This window comes from Passer domesticus, chromosome 20 (genome assembly GCF_036417665.1).
Source record: "Passer domesticus isolate bPasDom1 chromosome 20, bPasDom1.hap1, whole genome shotgun sequence".
In the NCBI taxonomy this organism is placed as follows: Eukaryota; Metazoa; Chordata; class Aves; order Passeriformes; family Passeridae; genus Passer; species Passer domesticus.
This window is the reverse complement of record NC_087493.1, coordinates 8,639,959-8,658,480: the sequence shown is the minus strand read 5'-3', so window position 1 is coordinate 8,658,480 and position 18,522 is coordinate 8,639,959. Positions and strand designations below refer to the sequence as shown.

At 44.4% G+C, this 18,522-nt stretch overlaps 1 protein-coding gene and 1 long non-coding RNA gene across 4 annotated transcripts in view; both read left to right on the top strand.

Annotated features, from left to right (window-relative positions):
* UBE2O (ubiquitin conjugating enzyme E2 O) overlaps positions 1 to 18,522 on the top strand; it is a 60,436-nt gene that overhangs the window by 612 nt on the left and 41,302 nt on the right. Inside the window, exon 1 of one of the 2 annotated variants that reach the window (XM_064395163.1) lies at positions 197 to 282. The exons of the other annotated variant lie outside the window; for it this stretch is intronic. The gene's annotated coding sequence lies outside the window, so the exon portion shown is untranslated. Of the gene's footprint in view, positions 1 to 196; positions 283 to 18,522 lie in introns of those variants that run through there. 2 annotated transcript variants of the gene reach the window in all.
* LOC135283989 (uncharacterized) lies at positions 237 to 12,108 on the top strand. Of its 2 annotated transcripts, XR_010349558.1 has the most exons (5): positions 237 to 357; positions 606 to 769; positions 893 to 953; positions 4,817 to 4,969; positions 5,533 to 5,835. It is a non-coding gene; the product is annotated as an uncharacterized LOC135283989 (long non-coding RNA). The 2 variants fall into 2 exon arrangements; XR_010349559.1 differs by lacking the exons at positions 4,817 to 4,969; positions 5,533 to 5,835 and adding an exon at positions 12,078 to 12,108.

Here is an 18,522-nt window from a genome sequence, read left to right as displayed (position 1 = left end):
CTCCCCCGGGCAGCCCAGCGTGGATGCTGCCGCTGCCCTGCGCTGCTGGCAGGGCACGGCTGCTCTGCTGGGGCCGTGGGGCTTGCGGGCCTGTGAAGGTGATTTAAGCGAACTTCCAGACAGCTCTTACTTGCTGGAGTTGTAGGCCGGTGTCTCAGCCTTTATCGAACGGTGTCGTCACCGCCTGTTCCAGGGGAGTCAGCAGTCGAGCAGGGAAACCACCCCTGGATAAAGATTCCAGCAGGAAGGAAGCAAGCACGGTTTGGATCTGCCCTTGTTTACGTGAGCATTTACCCCTTGCTAATGAGCTGCACGTAAATCTGTGGTATCTTAATTACATCTGACGAGCTGTAAGGTGTAGGTCTGCCTTGGAATATTCCCACTTCCCAAAGTTGGTGTGGCCTGGGGTTTTAGCCCAGGCTGACTGGCAGCTCGGAGACAAAAGCGGGCGAGGGGGGCACTGTAATGGAGCACAAAGGGGCTGCCAGGGATGGGCGTTGCACTGAGCAGCACGGGTGGCTGCTCTGTCCCTGCAGGCTCCCCCTGCTCCTCTGGGCACTGGGAGGCAGGAGGCTCCTGGAGAACCGTCTGCTTTGCTGTTCCAGAAACGGCCCCACACGCTGCAGGAGACAGGGGAGACTGAGAGGAAGAAAGGTGTGTTGCAGTCTTAAAGGCATCGCTAGGATTGCCAGTGCTACAGAATGAGCTAAATTTAGGTGGTAGTGTCATTAGACACGTGACTGCTTGGAGATAAGGAAAACGAAAACAGGTATTCTGAGAAGATACTGCCACATGATGGATTTCTACCTTAAAAAAAACCAAACCACCTCTTTTCTCTAGAAAAGCTTCAGTCACTGCAGCCTTCCACTAAAATCTTCATGTGTTATTGCAGCAAAAATTTGTCCCAAGTTGTGATTGGTTTTCAGCATCTAAACAAAGCCACCTCCATTTGGGTGAGTAAACACGGATTTAGTTGGTGCTGTTGGGTTCCTAAATCCAGAAGTATTAGCTCTGACTTCAGTCACTTGGTAACTGCACCCATTGCAGTGTTAGGAAAAGCTGGACTGAGGAGGCTCAGAAATCAAAGACACTTATGTAAATAAACAGTCTGTCTGTTTTCCCTTTTAGTGCTGCTGCTCTGCTGTAGGTGCCTTTACCACTCGGGTAATGGACCCTGGGGAGAAGTTTCCTGAGTGCCAGAGAAATTTAGGTGTACTTGTATTGATTTTTTTTTTTTCTGGAAAGCTGCCCACTAACCAAATTGAGAGGCATTGTGTACAGTCTGCACTGCAGTTTGGGTTTGCTGAAAACAAACCTGACACCACTGGAAACATGCAGTGGGACTGATCATGGTTTTGTGGTTATAATTGGGTTTTTTAGCTGTTTGCTGACCCAGCCTCTTTTGGGTTCCAGTGATGTGTGAGAACCAGCCAGGTAAGCCTGACAAGCTTGTCCTTGTCTGTGCTGGTGCAAACCATAGGCATTATATGGTTATCCTGGGTCTGAAGTTTGTTTTTGGTGCTGTTGCCTACAGGTACATCTTTTGGCTGTGAGGGTCTTGTTTGAAGCCTTTAAAACATTATCCTGTCCAGGTGACAGCTCAGCCCTGGACTCCAGAGGATGCTTGTTGCACTCTTTTATTTCCCTTAAGTCTGAAATGGGCAGAGGGTGAGGGTGCTCTTGGGGCCAGGGCTTTTGTGTGTCTGTTTAGTGTATCAGATCCTGATTCCACACAAAAGGCTGGCAGCCTGTCTGCCTCCTGCTTGTCAGGTGCTTCAGGATCTGGGAATCCTGCTGTGTGTATTGGATAGAGTGAGTGTTGTAAACAAGGGAGAAATAAAGTTGTTAGAAATTTTGAGTCCAATGAAACAGCACCTTTGGCTTCCAGTGCAAAGGTCAAAAACAGCTTTCTGTACCCAATTAATAATCCTCAAGCTTTCCTGTCTTTTCTTGGACAGTTTGGGGTTTTTTTGATGTAGGTTGTGCAGTAATTTTTGCTGTTGCTTCTGGAAGTTCAACACTTGCTGTTGCTCTTTCAAATAGCAGAAGCTTTTTTAAGTGGCAGAATGCCACTTAAACCCAGGCACACAACTACTGATATTAATCAATAATGGAAACTGTCTCTTGAGATAGAGCTGAGCAGTTGGTGCAAAGCCCCACCAGCTCCTCCAAGAATTGTGCATGTGAGCACATTCCTGCCTTTGGTTCCCCTGTTGATAGTCATTAGCAGCACAACAATGATGAGAATAAAAAGAGCCAGGATTTCTTTCTCTGTGGCTTCAAGTGCTCCTTTCCTGCTTTCCATGGCCATATCACCCATTTAAGACACTGGGAAATATTGACTATTGTAAAACCTAGCAGACCTGGAAGGATAACATTTCCCTTTCCAAATATATTTGTCATCCATGTCTTGTCTGACCCAGCAAATCTGCAGAGCAGTTCCTCTGGCTGGCTAAAGCCATATCACTGGAGGTAATTTGGAAGGCAGTTTTGGAAGTACTATTAACTGCTGTGAACACCTGATGCTTTTTTTAATAAATTATCAGGAGTACTTGAGGCCCAGCTGAATTTTAATTTCAGGATTTCTCTGCTGTAGTTCAGCATTCCTACTGCACACTTGAGCTGCCTTTGGGAACTTTATGGGAGTGCTTGAACATCCTAGGTATTAGTCAGGCTCTGGGGACTTTAAAATGCTGCTGCCCTTCGTCCTGCCTCTCCCCCAAAAGCCTCAGAGCTCTCTGTGACCTTTCATTTTCATAAAGCCTGGGCAAGGCAGAAAGGCCTCTTGTGCAGCTGGGGGAAATGGAAAGTGCAGGTGTTGTGTTTCAGCACCTTATCTGAAGGCCTTCAGCCAGCCAGGCCTCCCGGGTTCCCTGTGCCTGCCTCTGGGAGTGAGGGCTTGGTGTGATGCTGTGATGCCCTGGCAGTGCTGGGTGGTGTGTAGGGACCATTGCAGGACTCCAGGTTTGCTCTAAGAGTCTGGATGCAATTTTAAAAAAGTTTTTTGCAGCCTTTTTTATAAGGTCCAGAATATATTTTAGTTTGGATGACTCTCTTACCTCATTCAACTTTGCTTTGGAAACAGATTCAAACTATCAGGACTCCTCAGACATAAGCTGGTGGCTGATAAACTCATTATCTGGAAATTATCTGATGTTATCTCCAAAAGGCTCTCCATGAATTCAGCTCTGCTTCATCCCACACAGACCTTCTGTTCCTTTCCCCCCTTTGCTCCTGTAATTTCCTGACCTCAGATATTGGGTCATGGATCTAATACGAGGTTACAGGAGGAATTTCTGAAGATCCTCAAGGTCTGTGTTTCCCTCTGTCCATTCACATCTGGGATCCCAGCCCACCAGCACATGCCCTTCAGATGTTAATCCTGGCTAGTGACTCTGCAACTTATTTAGAACTGAGGCACGAAAACAGCCTTAAAAATCTCCCATCTTCCATCCTGGCGAGGTGTTGGCTGTCTGGAAGTGCAGTGTGGGAACGCTGGGCAAGTGAAGAGGGATAGCAGGATCATTTTTGGGGCTGTGAGGAAATGCTGGCCACAGAATGAAACTCTGGTTCCGCTGCAGCACACAAATCCCATGCCCATAAACTATTAACAGTGGGTTTTACTGCGTGAGGAAGCTGTATCTAACCCTCTTCTTGCATCTGACATTTTCAGTTAGTCTCCCAGGGGGGTTCTTTGAAACCACCTGATGTTTGTAGCTGTTAGAGACAGAAGAGAAAAGGCTTACTGGAATTTTTGCAGTTCTGCATAATATAGAACCAATTAATGTGTGACCTTTCCATCCTGTGGGTATCCATTGCAGGGTTAGGTACCCTTGGGTCAATTCCCCATTTTGCTTTGATTTGTTTGGCTCTTGTGATATAGACTTGGGGATCATCATTAATATTTTACTGCAAAAGTGGAATCCGGCACAATTCACAGAGTGGAAGTCTCAAGAGTACTAAATATTGTACACTGTTACTGCTTTGTGTACTGTGTGCAGAGTGAATTGGTAATTCAGGAGTTGAAAGTGGCCATCTGGGCTGAGCCATTTATTATAATTATTCCAAATGTGGACAGGAGTGTTATTTTTAAAATGAACGAAGCCTGTCCTCTAGAAGCAGTGTTTGTGATTTGCTCTCTTCTAAGGTGTGCTCCCTTTCAGTGTGCTGCTGTAGCTTAAAAAAACCCCAAACTAAATTAGTAATGCTTTTAGGACTAGTAAACAAACTAATGTGCACTAAAAGCTTTAGAAGGAATCAATCGATGCCCGTGACAGGCTCTGAAATACCTGTGTGGGTGAGACATTTTGCTGCAGCTTTCTCATACAAATTTATTTGCTGATGCGATGCAGCTCCAGTGCAGACTTTGGCAAGAAAAGGGACTTCAGGCAATTTTATAAAGTTTCTTTTTTGGCTGAAGATTCTTTATTGAAGTTAAATAGCAGCAGCTTTGAGAAATGCTTTTTGGGACAAGGTTGTGCTTGCCTATGGCAGCTGTCCTCAGCTCCTCTGCTCTCTTCAGAGGAAAGGCATTATTTTTAATGTTCAACATCTGTGTTGGTGTGGGAAATAATTGGTGTTTGGGAAGCTAAAGGCCTCTTCTCCTTTGACTGTTTAATTGCTTGGGGGATTTCAAAGGCTCAGAAGGTGATGACACCTTCCTTAAATGCTACTTAGGAAAACCCTGCCTCATTTTTTCCATTCTGCTGTTACCTCCCACCATGTGCAGGGTCTTTGCCCAAAGGGACCTGTGTTTAGGTCATCCTGAGTACAGGAGCTGATCATTTGAGCTGAAATCCTTGTGCTTCCTTTTGAGGTTGGCAGTCCTGACTTTCCTGGAACTGAGATGTGAGGTGATGGCTCAGCTTCTGCATTTTACATAGTTCTCCAGAGTACTTGACCTGTAACTCAGGCTCTACCTTGTGTAGCTGGTGTGTCCCATTCCTGAGACCTTTAGACCTGTGGCAAGGTATGAGAATGCTAACTCCTAGGGGAAAAAAAAAAATCCATGAAGGGAGGCTCCATGGTAATGTTTGGGCTTTCTTCCATTTGCTTTTAGGCTACTAAATAGACATGTGCATGTTTATGTCTGAATCAAAAATATTCTGCTAACTTGAATTTGTGAAGTTAAGCAAAAGTGAGTTTCTCTTAATGACAGTGTCCTGGGACTCAGATAGGGCTTTTTCTTTCTGAGTGTTAAATGTTTCTGTGAAAGGAGCAGGAAACTTTGAGGGGTAATGATTGTTAGGGGTGATTTAAAACATCAAAGACTATGAACAGCATGTGGTTTTGACAGTAAAGATGCTAGGGCTTGCCGATTACTGTAATAGCTGCAGCATTTTCAGATGTGCCTGAGTTTCAAGTTGACAGGTGTCTTTAGCTTTAATGCCATTTCTGGTCTGTGCTGACTGAATTTCAGAAGCTGCTGTGCCTGTGGTGGTACAGAATACACACAGCCCAGCTTGGTGCAGTTGGAGACTTCAGACTTGGATGCATTTCTGGATAGAAAGCATCTCTTCCTGTGCATTTCAGGGTTATTGTTACCTCCCATGTGTTTGACTGCACATCTGGCCAAAAGAGAGTGATCCAGTCATGTTTCTGCTGTGCTTTCTCCATGTTTGGGAGCACTTGGACCAGGCTTTGGAAAAGACACAAGAGGAAATTGTGAACATTTACTGGGCTCAAATCTTCGCATGTGCTGTAGATGGAAACAAATATGGATGTGGATTTGATAACTATGCTGGACATGTGCATGTGCAGGAGAGGTAAGGGGAAGGACAGGTGATGTTATCTTTGTTTTCTGCCCTTAATTGTATTAGGGTTTAGAGCAACTTAATGGAGAGACCGATCCAATGAATACCTGCAGATGGAATTTCTTCCTCACAGAATGACCTGTAGATCAAGGCCAAAACCATGTGTTGAGAGTGGGCAGATTTGAAGGCTAAGAAATCTGTACCTCTGTACATGTTTTGGATTGCTTTTTAAAGAAATGGCATCACTTGAATGCTTTCTTCAGCCTTCTCCATCAGTCAGGTGCAGGTTGTACCAGGGAAACTCTGACTGCAGGGAGCTGCAGTTCAGTTCAGGTTACTGGGAAGACTTTAGCTAAATAGCATTGATGCTCCTATGCTGAGATAAAAGTGTGGACCTGCTGACCTGCTGGTCTAAAATTTAACAAATGAATAGTTAATGTGTGGAAGTGATGTCTTAGATCAGTATCTCGATGAGCCTCTGTAGTTTTGGTGGGTTTTTGGATTTGCTTGCTGTGTTAGCTGCTGGCATGGTGTATGAGGTTGCTTGGATATATAAGGTGGAAGCCAAGATGCTTTTTGTGCACATATGCTGAGATCTTGAAAGTGGGACACATCAAGCTACACCATAAATAATCTGTCTGGTTTTTCAAAGGGTTTGAACAACCATCTCCCTGATGATGTATGTTGGATGCTCTAGGTAGGTAGGCTTCTTTGAGATTGCAAAGCTGGTTTTTTTCCCATGCTTTTGCCATTGTCTTTAAAATCATGACTTCTATTTCTTTCCTCAACAGCTGGTGCTGCTCTCTGTGTGAAAGAATGGGCAGTGTGGAGGCAGTTGGCAGGAGGTGAGACCAAGGACTGGCAGGCAGCAGAGCAGGCCAGGAGAGGACAGCAGCATTGGTGTCTTACTGTAGGAAGGAAGGAAATTTTTCCAGGCCAGGAAAAATTAAATTCACAGGAGTACATTAGGAATGAGGAAACCATGCTCAGCTTGCATTTGCAGTGGTATCACTTCACAGCTTCTGGTTACAGCCTCTTGAGTTGAAGAGAAACTGCACAGCCATACCCTTGGTCCATTAAGCAGGATTGGTTTTGTACAATAAAACTGCAGCAGTGGTACCGTGTGGTTCTGTATTCAGCACACATCAGACACTGTCTCAGTGGTTTGCTCTTACTGCTGCCTGTAAAACTTTTAGCTTTTCTGCTTGTGAGGGAGGGCTTTGGAGACAGACAAGTGAAGAGGGCTATTTAATCACCAGCTGAAAAGATGAGCAGCTTAAGGCTTTTAACTGTTTTTCTTAGCCTGGAGCTGGGAGTTGTGGTACCTTATTCCTGTGGAAGAAGTGACTGGATACAGTTGTCATTTGTCAGTGGATGATGAATCTTCTGCTCAGTAAAATACACTAATATGGTGAGCTGGAATTAGTTCCATCATGACTGATTTATTTTTTACCTACTTTTGAAAGGATAGAACTTCTTTGAGAATAAAAGAATTTTGCGTATGAATCATTTGGGTGTAAGAAACAGTGCTGCTTTTCTGCTGATAAAGGATACTTAGCAAATAAGTAGCACTTTTCATCTTCAAAGCATTTCCTGGGCTCTGATGTGGCAGTGGGTGTTGGAAAGGTGACAAAAACTCTCCCCTCAGGTGACTCTGGATAAGGCAGCCAGCATTAGTGCTGCCAGGTGGTGTTTTCTTAGTGTGTGCTCTGTGCTTTCTCTGTTTGACCATTTCCAGGACTCAAGAGCATGACCTGGCTGCTCAGTGGAAAAACTTTTTGACATTCCTCAGTGCAGTTACAGCTAGAGATTTGTCTGGGAAAATTGCTCTCAGGCAGAGCCACAATACATTGGTTATTTGGTGTATGTGTGACATTGGATGCTTGGGAACTCACCATTTGGTATTGAGTAACTCAAGTTTGATTTGGTTTCACTTATGTGAGGAGCTAAACTGAGTTACCTAGTGTTTTAAAAGTTAGGTGTAAATCTAGTGAGTTGAGGGTTTTGCAAGGCTGGGTGAAAAATGTAGTCAGTGAAGAACAGCTGAGATTAACTCTTAAGTTAGTTCATAGTGGTGTTTCTAGAATCAAGTGGGTGTTTCAGACCTGTTGTTAGAGAACTGGTCCTAGATCTCAGTCCTCAGTGAAATTGTTGGCAGCAGCTGTACAGAAACAGTTGGAGCTTTAGTACTGATCACCAAGGAACCTTTTTATTTTCATTTACCCTCCTGGCAATGGCTGTTCTGCTTTACCTGCTGCTGGACAGGGGTTGGGGGTGCCAGCAGTGTGAGGGGCTGCTGCCCATCCCAAGTGTCCAGTGCTGCCTCTGCTCTCTGCCCTCTCATCTTTGCTTTTCAGTATTGGAGTGAGTGTGCATGGAGCACTGCTTAATGTTTTTGTCGAGAATTGATGGCATTTCCAGCAAGGCCCTACTTGTCCTTTGGCTTTGCCCTTCTGTCTGCTTTTGAAGATGAAAGTTAGGGCTTTTTCCCTCTTGGAAGGCGAGTTAAGTATCAATTCCAAGTGAATAAATCTCATAACTATTGCAAGTAATATTTATGCTTCTGTTGAGCCTCTGAGTCCAAGTTCCTTGAAACAACATTAGTCTTGAGACAAAATAGCCACATTTTCTAAATTTAGAGTTACTACACAGTTGGATAACTGGCTGGAAAGGATACATCATGAACTCCTCTTCAGATTTGTTTTGTCCTTAGCACATCTAACTTCTGTCAGAGGTCTTTTCTCTGTCCTTGTGCTGCATGTTGCTGAAATCTTTCTGATTTCCCATGCTGTGGTACAGCCTTGTCTTAGTGAACTGTCCGTGGGTTCAGTTTAAAGCAGAAAGTGGGAGCAGGGAAGAGGGAGGAATCTCCATCCTTTGTTTAAAACTTGCTTTTGTGTATTTTGTGTCTTAAAGTCTGCAGATGTGGATGATTCATTTGCTTCCTGTTAGGGGCTAGTCTGCCCAGCATTCAAGTGTATTCTAGAGAGCTTGGGAAGCTCTTCCTCGTTGTAGTAGCACATAATCACAGAACTTCCTCGACTGTGCATCTCTGTACATTCCTGGAATACAAGAAAGAAGAGAGCACCCTGTGGAATGCCACAGCAGGGAAGGTGACACTGTACAGGAAGCACCAGCATTCCTGGCTGCTTAGTTTAGGAAGAAACTTCACAATGGCTTTCTTAATTCATTAACTGATATTTTATCACTTCCATGTCAGTGTTGTGAGATCTCACTTTGTGTTAAAACTGGACAAGCAGATCCAGACTGTGTCATTGACTCAGTAACTGCTTTTTCACCCACAACATCTGACTTGCACAGCTGATTCGGCTTTTTGGTGCTTTTGACTCTGGGGCCAGAAACTTCCTCTGTTTTGTTTTGTGTGGTGATGGGGCTTGTGCTGGCACACGATGGAGAAAAATGTCATTTGGTTCACAAATGAAATCTGCCTTGTAATGATAAAGCAAAGTGTGGGGTGACCTTATTGTAACAAAATGTGTGCTGGCCAGGAACTCCCTGTGAGCACCCTGGGCTGGTGCTGCTGAGGGCATCCCTGCAGGAGCAGCCTGCTCTGTCTCTCACAGAAGTTCTATTAAAGAGTTAACTCTTTGCTTTGATTCCTTGAATTAGGAACCTGTGTCAGTCTGGATGAGAAAAGCTGTAATTTCTAGTATAAACATCCAAACAGCTTACACCCATCTCCTCTAGTAAAAAGCAAATGTAACTCCTAAATAGCTGCCTGTCTTTAGAAATGTGCTATTATGTGCTGAAGCACAATTATTTTCTCCCTTTTCACACTCAGACTGTACATCACTAACTTCCTTCCCAGAGAGGCTCTTTCCCCACTATTCCTGCACCCCTTGTCCACACTTACTCCAGTTCACACCGTGCTTTCTTCACCAGAGTTCACTCTGGCTGCCCTGATCAGCCTCAAGTGCCTTGTTGAATGCTGTTAATCTTTCTTTCCTGAGCCCAAGTGTTAGATGAAAACAGTTCCCACACCAGGCACTCTTTGCATTTCACAGAAATATTATGTGTTCTGCTGTCATGTTTCTTGTTCTGTTGTGGAGCCTAGAGAAAATTTAATTTATGGAAAATAAATACCACCAAGATGGTGATTGCTCTGGTCACTTCAATGAATGTGTAAACTCTTTAGTTAGAAGAGTCTTTCTGGTTTTTTTCAGTGTTGACACTGTGAACTTTGGAAGAAATCCAGGCTGAATTCCTGGCTTCCTCTTAATTGTGCTGTGTTCTTTTTTCTGTTCTCAGTAACTTAATTTAGTACCAAGTTGCCATCCATAGGTATTGGTCACCATTTGAAATCTATCTACTTGTGTACAATGGTTAAAACAATTGTGATTCGAATTTCCTCTTATCTTAGTGTAGTGAATGCAGAGTGTTTGTGTTGCACTAATTCGTGTACTCTGCTGCTTCATTGGTACTGGGTGCAAACACAGCAGAGTATTCACACCTCCTGTCTCCATCAAAGGGATGCTTTGGTTTCTTTTGTTAGTGCCCCACAAAGTTGCTTTCTTTTGAGCTCCAGCAGTCTCTGATTAGCATATGTACAGCCATGCAGGGCAGCTCTGGAGGAAATGCTCTTATCGGAGAGCTCCCAAAGTGGAGCTGCAAAAGTGGGGGTTTTTTTCTCTTTTAGTGGTTGTGCCAGATTGGAAACTGGTAATGCTGGAAACCTGTTGGATTTAACAAGCAATGTTTGTCTTTGGCCATGGTCAGCTGGGTAGAGAGGTCTCATCACACACCCTACCTCTGACAGCAGCCATTGAGTGCACTTCCCTGTCCTGATGTCTGACAAGAACCTTAACTTTCTCTTGTGATAATCTCTTCTAATCTGGCAGTGATAAGTGCTTGCTGTCAGGAGAGCTGTGATGAGAAAAGAAGGGACTAAAAAATCAGCTTTGAAGGTGATGTTTGTAGGGCAGATTCCCCATCTCTGTGCTCCTGTTCCTGTGTCTCTGTGTGAGTGTTGTGCTCTGGTTCTGCTGAGGGCAGCAAACTCAGGGTGGGGAGTACTTTTCCAGAACTGGGATCTTTGTGGCTGCTTGGTACTGTTTGGGCTAGCAAGCCATTCTGTAAAAGCATTTATGAGCAGTCTTAGAACTCTGCTGTGTGTCTCCTTTCTGCTTCTTCTTGGTGCTGGAAGAATTTGTGATAGTGGCAGCAAACTGAACACCCCAGGAGCTGAGGAGTCCATAATACTTGTTTTGGAAAGCAGCCTAAGGAATCTTTATGAATTGCCAGTTGTTCTCATTAGTGCTGCTAACTTAGCCCAGCTTTAGCACAGTTCAGATTGCCTGCCTCTGATCTGCAGTGCTGGCAATGCTTGAATAAAGCCTTAAAACAAAAGATCAAGGATTAGAGACAAATTTATATTCAGAACATCATTGTCTGACCTGTGTATTTAACTGAGCATGGTAGAAAACACACCAAATTGCAAATTGTAGCTAGGGATAATGGCAGGACAAAGCACCTAATCAAAAACACCATTAAATAATTAAGTTGGTTCCAATAATTCAACTATAAGCTATGTAATTTTTCTCTGAAGCAATAAACTCACACTAAGCAGAAATAAGTGAGGTAATACATAGAATTAGTAGCATGTGAGAGGTAGGATGGTGACTTAGAACAATACATCATCAGTTCTCTGAATACTGTACCATCACCCAGAGTCTGCAACAGCTGGCAAGCCTCGTTTCACAGTGAGGACCTGGAGAACCATTCCTGGGCAAGGTCTCCAAGCTCACTTCAAAAGGGTTCTTTAATATTTGCTAGCTGGGCTCTTGGCTCAGCTGGTCCTGCTGTGCTGTAGGAGGATCAGGTGCTGCTGCTGTACACAAAAGTTTGTTGTTGTAGCGGGTTGTTTTTTCATAACTTTCTTTGATTTTGATACCATTTGTCTGCTTCCAAGCTCCTGAAGCATTCTTCCCTTTGATTAGGTTTAGTTTTCTCTCCACATCTGGAGGGACACAAAGACCCTTTCTCTTCACATTTTTTATCTTTGCTAGTTTCATTGTTCTCTGAGAATTAAGTTATTCAGGGCAATGGCATGTTCATTGCTCTTGAGAGAGGTCCCTACCCTGCTCTGGATGGCTGGCAGGGCATCCATTTGCTCTCTCAATTTTCCAGTTTCATCAGAAAAAGATCCCCAGAAAAATACTTAACTGGTTAATTATGACCTTCTAGCCTGGGAGTGTTGCATCTGAATTGAGGAGTGATGTTTAGCTGAGATTTTAGGTTTTCCTGCTGGTGAATTGAGCTAAAATAACATTTCCCCTTCCCCTCCTCGCCCTCAAATTGCTTTAGGGTGTATAAAATGAAGCAGGATTGTCTGTGTTCTGAAGAAGAATAAAACAAAGGATGTTTCTTCTGTTCTCATGGAAATGAGGCTCTGGGAGGAACATTGCAAGGTTAGTATGTGCTGTGTGCATACCTAGTGCAGCTGCTTGAGCTTAGTCACATCTAAACAGTGCCTTTGAGTTTATCTCCTGCTTTCAAGAAAACCAGGCACCTGCCACGTTCAGCTCCAGTGTGATTTAGCAAAGTGGCAAATCTTCATTAGAGACCAGGAAGAGCTTTTAATCAGAAATGACAACATGCAGTCTGTGATTTACACCCAGGCCTCAAGTGATGGGAGAAATCACCCTTCTCAACACCCACCTTGCTATAAATAGCTGTTTTCACTGGGGGCAGGTGCTACTGAAATGTCACTTGGGTGAAAGCTGAGTGACACGTTGAGTGTGTGTCTCAGAGCCAAAGAGGCATTGTCTTTGTCGGGTGTATTGAAACGTGCAGTGTCTCTGCCAGGAGATGTTGTAATGGTGAGATAGATATGATCACAGCTCCTCTTGAAGTGTTTTGAAACTCGAATACTTCCTTGAATCATCTCAGTGCTCCATTCACAAAAGCTGCCGTTGTTAAAATGTTACACTGTTAGGTTTGTCTTGGTTTTATCCCACCCTATTCTGCCACCATAAGGGTTTTTTTTCAGGAAACTCTATATTTTTCAGTTCCCTACTTTTGTGCACATCACAAGGGGTTATTTTCTCCCCATTGTTATGAAAAGAAGTGTTGTTTGAGTGCCCAGACAGTTGGTAACATCTGGCAGTCTGCTTTTTGGTGGAGTGTTAAGTATCTTCACAGTTCAGTTTTTATAATTGTCCTCTGAAAGAGCAAGCCATGATGACTCTCCCAGTGGAATATTTATCTGTCACACTCTGTCTCTGCAGTGTTTGGTGGGACTGTACTTCTGACACTGACAGTTTCTGCAAGAGGAAAATTAGTTTGTCTTGATCCATCAGTTCAGCCCTGGAGTGTTTCTTGAACTTTGTGGAAGGGTCTGAGATGGGTACATGTGGGAGAAGACAAGTAGGATTCAATTGAAAATTGCCATTATTGCAATCATTTTTTGAGATGAACTCTACCAATCATCACTTGGTCTTGAGATGAGAGCAGCAGCTTCTTTTTAAACTTCATTGATGTCTTTTTTTAAAAGCTACTTTATGGAAAGCATCTTTGCTAGATGAAATAGATTTGGGACTTTTGAATTACAGACTTTGATTTTAAGCAGATGTCAGATCTTCAGGCTGTTCCAGTTCAAAAGGTGTGTGACACTTCAATGCTTTAACACTGAGGCTTCTGAGCACCTGTCTGGAGAACTTGGACACCCAAAGCCTGCAGAAGTTATCCCTGTTTTGCCCTGCTTTTGGCTGTCAAGGAGGGTTTTAGTGCAGAAGCCTGTGGGTAATGGCGTTGTGGTGACAGTGTAGTCCTGAAAAGGATCTGGAGCATGGCTGTGGTGGCAGACTCAAGCACTGATGGGCAAGAGTGTAGCACACCTCTGTAGAAGTGATTTTTAGTAATTCCTATTTTTGTCTTACCATCTAGCTCAGCCTGGTCTGCTGACCAGACTGAAAGCTATAAAGAGCTCTGAATCTGGGGCTGAAGGAGCATGTGTGTTGTACAGAGTGCTTGCACACAGCTGGGTTTGGGAGATTTGTTTCATTTCTCCAAGGCTGACACACAGGATGGAGAAGTTTGAGGAGATGAGATGCTGAACAGCACCAGGAACCTGAGATGTGCTGGTGCTGCAGTGAGGGGGTGGATGTCATAGAAATGGTGTCTGTGGTGCTGGGTCCTGCTGCAGAGAGGGGCTCAGGTTTGTTCTGCCTTAGGGAGCCTGGATTTGGATGTGGTCTGGCTGCCTGACCACTGCCTTAGTGCAAAGTTCTTTTCACTGACATTTCCCAGCCAGCGTATCAGAAGAGCTGCCTGAAAAAATGAAGGAATTTCTACCATGAAAAAGGAGAGTATGAGCTTGTTTCCTTCCAATTACAAGGAACTTTAAGCCTGATCTCTCCTTAGTTTGTTCTGTTTGGAGTGATACGAACCAGAAGAAAAATCGTGGGATTTTCTTCATCTGTGATTTTCTTACCCCGCCCCGGTGATCTCATCTCTTCAAATCTGAGACCTATTTCTGTGCAACATAATCCTTGTTGTTTTGTGACAGCTTATTGTATGCACATTCTGTGTGCATCTGCTGCTCTTAACTGCTTAGTGTGTACCAGAGCAGGAGTTATTTTTACTGCTGTCAGTGGTGTTGAGCTTTGCAGCACTGGGCGTATCCTGCTCTGCATCCACAAAGCAAGCAGCCTTCAGAGGGACCAGGGGCTGCTGGTGATGGAGAGGGCAGAAACATGATGAGGTTCAGCATGTAAAAACTGTTGGGTTTTTGAATGTCTAAAATGAATATGGGATTGAAAAACATACCTGAAGCAAATTCCAGTGGGGAGAATGTGCTGCTCAAGTGTGTGTTTTCCAAAGGCTGTGGCAGTGAGGTGTGTTATTCTGGCAGTGCTTTTTCTGCCTTTTCTCAGTGTCTGTTGCATTCTGATGGCCTCAGTGTGAGCTGCTGTCCCTGATGCCCTGCTGACAGACTGTGTCCGTGTCCCTGGTGTGCCGTGGGGAAGCTCTGAGCAGCTCAGGCTGCAGCTCTGAGGGATGGGCCTGGCTCCCTGGCTATGCTGCCCCAGAGCAACTTTACACAAATTCTCTTATCATTTTAAATTCTCTTTACACAAGTTCTCTTTTGAGCATTCCATGTTTCATTTTGGGTTTCTTGGGGACTTTTTTAGGGTGAGTTGGGTGTGTGTGTTTTGGGGGGTTGGTTTTTGCTAGCTCCGCATTAATAGCGACTGGATCTTGATAGCAATTTGAATTTCCCAGAACTTTTTGGACACAAGGGTTAGATGTAATCCTTACATGTGAGTTGCTGCTCTCTTTTTTTAGTTTTCTTTTAGTGCAGCCCATGAGTCTGCTTGCCTTTCTTGTCCTCACTAATGGCTCCCAGGGTCCTTTCCTGAGGAGACCAGAGTTGAGCTCACTGAGTGCCCCAAAGCCGCCTCTTGAATTTGTCTTCCTCCTCAAATCTGATCTTGACTGCAATTTCTCCAGGAGGGAAGCTCTTCTCCAAGTTAAAGCAGCTGGCCAGGCTCACTGAGGGCTTTGGTGCTCATCCATCCCAGTGGTTTCTGGAGCAGAGGGTGCCCATCAGACCAGGTTGCAAGTACTGCCTGCCATTATTTGAACCTGGTGGCTTTTTTATCACTCTCTCATGGAGCTTCTGTGAGTTGTTATCTGAAGAGACATAAGGCCACTCCATCCATCCCTGCCAAACCCTGAAAAAATGCTGGAGCTGGTTAAGGAGGCACATTCCCTCTGGAGATGGGGCTCCCTTGAGCAAAGGAATGTAGGTCATGGTTAAGTATATAAAATGAAAAGCTACTCCATTGTAGTGCCAGCATTTCACCACAATCATCCAGTGAGGTCCTTGCACTAATAGAAAACCTGGTCTTATATATATGCTATTTAATATGACTCATTAAACAAGCCTAATTAAACAGCAGCTTCAGCCTTACTGAATGACATAGCACTTACAATCCTTAAGGCTTTAGTGCTGGCATCCTGACCAATTCATCCTCCTGTGTGCCATGTTTTTGCTGTCCAAATCATGGTTCTGTGGTGTCAGAGCCCAAGGCCAGCGTAGAGGGGAGCAGTGAGCTTTGAGGCCCTGTTCAGTGTCAGGTGGGATAAAGGTAACAGTGCATCCATGGCAGTGTGAGCCAGGCACAGAGCTCTGGGGTAATGAGAAATGAATCCAAATGCAGGAATGAAGGGGGATGGAAGCTGGCTGTGTGGGGAGAAGGAGGTACTCTGGTCACTGCTTGACTATTGCAAAGGTATGCGTTGTAACGTGCAGGGGACCACTCATGCACACCTGGTAGGGGATGTATCCCCAAAAAATTCTGACAGGAAGATGATGAATGCCTGTCAGCAGCAAGCCTCAGGCTGGTGGTTGTTAGGCAGATGTTCGTGGTTGAGGACTTTATTCAGTAAAGATTCTACTGCATCAGGTGCCTTCTGTATTTTGTGGGTCATTTCATAGTCCTTGCAAGTGTCCCTTTCATGTTGTTTTTTTCTGTATACTCAACATACCTTTTAATCTAGACAGTATCTTGAGTACCTGAGTAAATACTTGAGTATATGCAGAGTGTTCACCTTTGCAAGGAGAAGTGCCATTTTCTTGGTGTATTATTGTCCTCAGTGTAACTGTGCACCTGGTTTTTCATAGGTACCACTGTTCAACCCCAGTGCTGCTGCATTTCAGTGCCTGATGGCACAGTACCTTGCATATGCCTGCAAAGCTGAGCAACCTTTTTAAGTAAAAATCACTGTTGTAAGCATAGAAGTGTTCTGGCAGTGCCTCGTGTGACTTGGTTGGAATTGCTGCTGGGGGTTACATCTCCTGCTCAGGAGCCTGCCACATCTGAGTAGTACAGAGTGGCAATTAATGAGCAGGGGCAGTTTTAAGGAGCAACTTAGTTTTTGTGTTTAATTAAGAATGACAGGCCATATAATGCAGCCTAAGGCTTATCAAGCCATGGATCCTTCCCAGAACAGGGCTGGGGCTCAGCACCTCGGAGCAGTTCTGCTTACTGTTGTGCTAACGCTGCTCAGTTCATGCCGTGTGACTCTTCAGCAACTCTGAAATCTGCTGTCCAGTCATTCCTTCCTCAGTCACAGGCCTGCAGCTTTGTCCCTGTTTCAAGGCTTTTCAGAGCACTCCTCACTGTGGCATTTTGTCAGTGCTGGGTAAGGCAGATTCAGTTCACCTCCATTTTTCAGAAGAGGAGGAGGCAGAGCACTCCTCCAGCTCTCAGGGGAGCAGAGCCCTCTCTGTCATCTTGCAAGGGTGTTTTTATAGTGTTTGCAAATCTGCTCTACCTGTGTTTATGGCTCAGTGTTTCACTGGGGTTGTGATGAGCTGAAATCCCTCTCTTACAGCTGAAGCCATTAAAGCCAAGAACGTGTTATGTATGTATGGCACATTACAGAATCTGGTGTTAAAGCACAATACCCACTTACCTGCTCTATATGTGCACAGCAATATATCCTCAAAAAAGGTAATTTTAGGAAGTAGGCATCAAGTGAATTACAGTTCCAGGAAATATGGGGCTTGCTGTCAAGGGTAGCAGGTTGGCTTAAGAAGGTAAAATTTATTTTGCAGAGGAGCCTATTGATTAGCTGTTCACCAGACTGCTTTTATTGTTTGATGTGTAGATGCAAAGGCATCCAGATGTACAAAGCATGCACTTGGAGTCAAGCCATTGCCAGGACAGGGATCAGTGGCTTTGTAATGGATTAGCTTTATCTTTTAGCCTAGTATTTTTTCTTCTTGGTTAAGATATTTGCTGTTAGGTACAGTGCATCTGTGCTAGGACCTGGTACCTTTCTGCTTTGAAAGATGCTCTGGATGCTTTTTTTAAAAGGGGAAAAAATGGCCTCTCACTGCCTGGCCATTTGGAGACAGAAGTGCTGACTTTGGGCAAACAGGCTTTTGGTGCTTTTTGCTTGTGCTGTCTGGAGTAAGCACTTACTCCTCTGAGGGCATCCCAGTAGAGCTGCTTACATCCAGTGAGGTTACACCTGAGAAAAGTCCACAGAGGCAGTGAAGGAGCTTTAGATGAAAGACCTTGGCTCCTCTCAGACATTAGGCTGAGCTGGCACATCTGAAGAAAGGTTGGGAAGGACAGGAGAGGAACAAATGCACTTTGTAAATATGAAACATTTGACAGTTTCCAAGTCAAACGTATCTCCCAATCATATTTTAGCATCTTCTCTAACCAGCTCTGCATTGAAATACCTTACAGGGGATGTTACTGTGTGATGTTGGTGACATTGGGCCAAGAAGACACTAAAGAAATTCTCCTGCTAGGAGCAGCTTCCTGATCTGTATGCAAGGTGAAAGATGCAGCAAAGCATCCCTTAAAACAGTTTTAAACTCCAGTTTGGAAAATTCTGTGCCTTTAGTCTTTGACATTTATGGGGAAATAGTCAGCTCTGAGGTGAGTTCTGCTAACAATCCATCTCCCCTTCCTTGCCTGTAAGAGGTGACCTTTCAGAAATGTTTTCAGTTCCAGGTCTCTCAGAAACACTCCTCTTGTTAAAAATAATATTTCACAGCTTCCTGGTTGGTCTAGAAGTATGTTACTCCCCTGGGGACTCTTTGCATGCTGGGTCTCCTAAACACTTCTTTGAAAACTGGATTTGAGTATCCTGGGAGATACTTTTTCCCAGTAATTTGTGATTGCTCTATAGCTGTTGGGCTGTAGAGCCTGTGCAGAGCAGAGGAGCATAAAGATGTATTCCTACAGGAATTCTGTAGCTGTCTGTATGTTATGTCCAGAGGAAA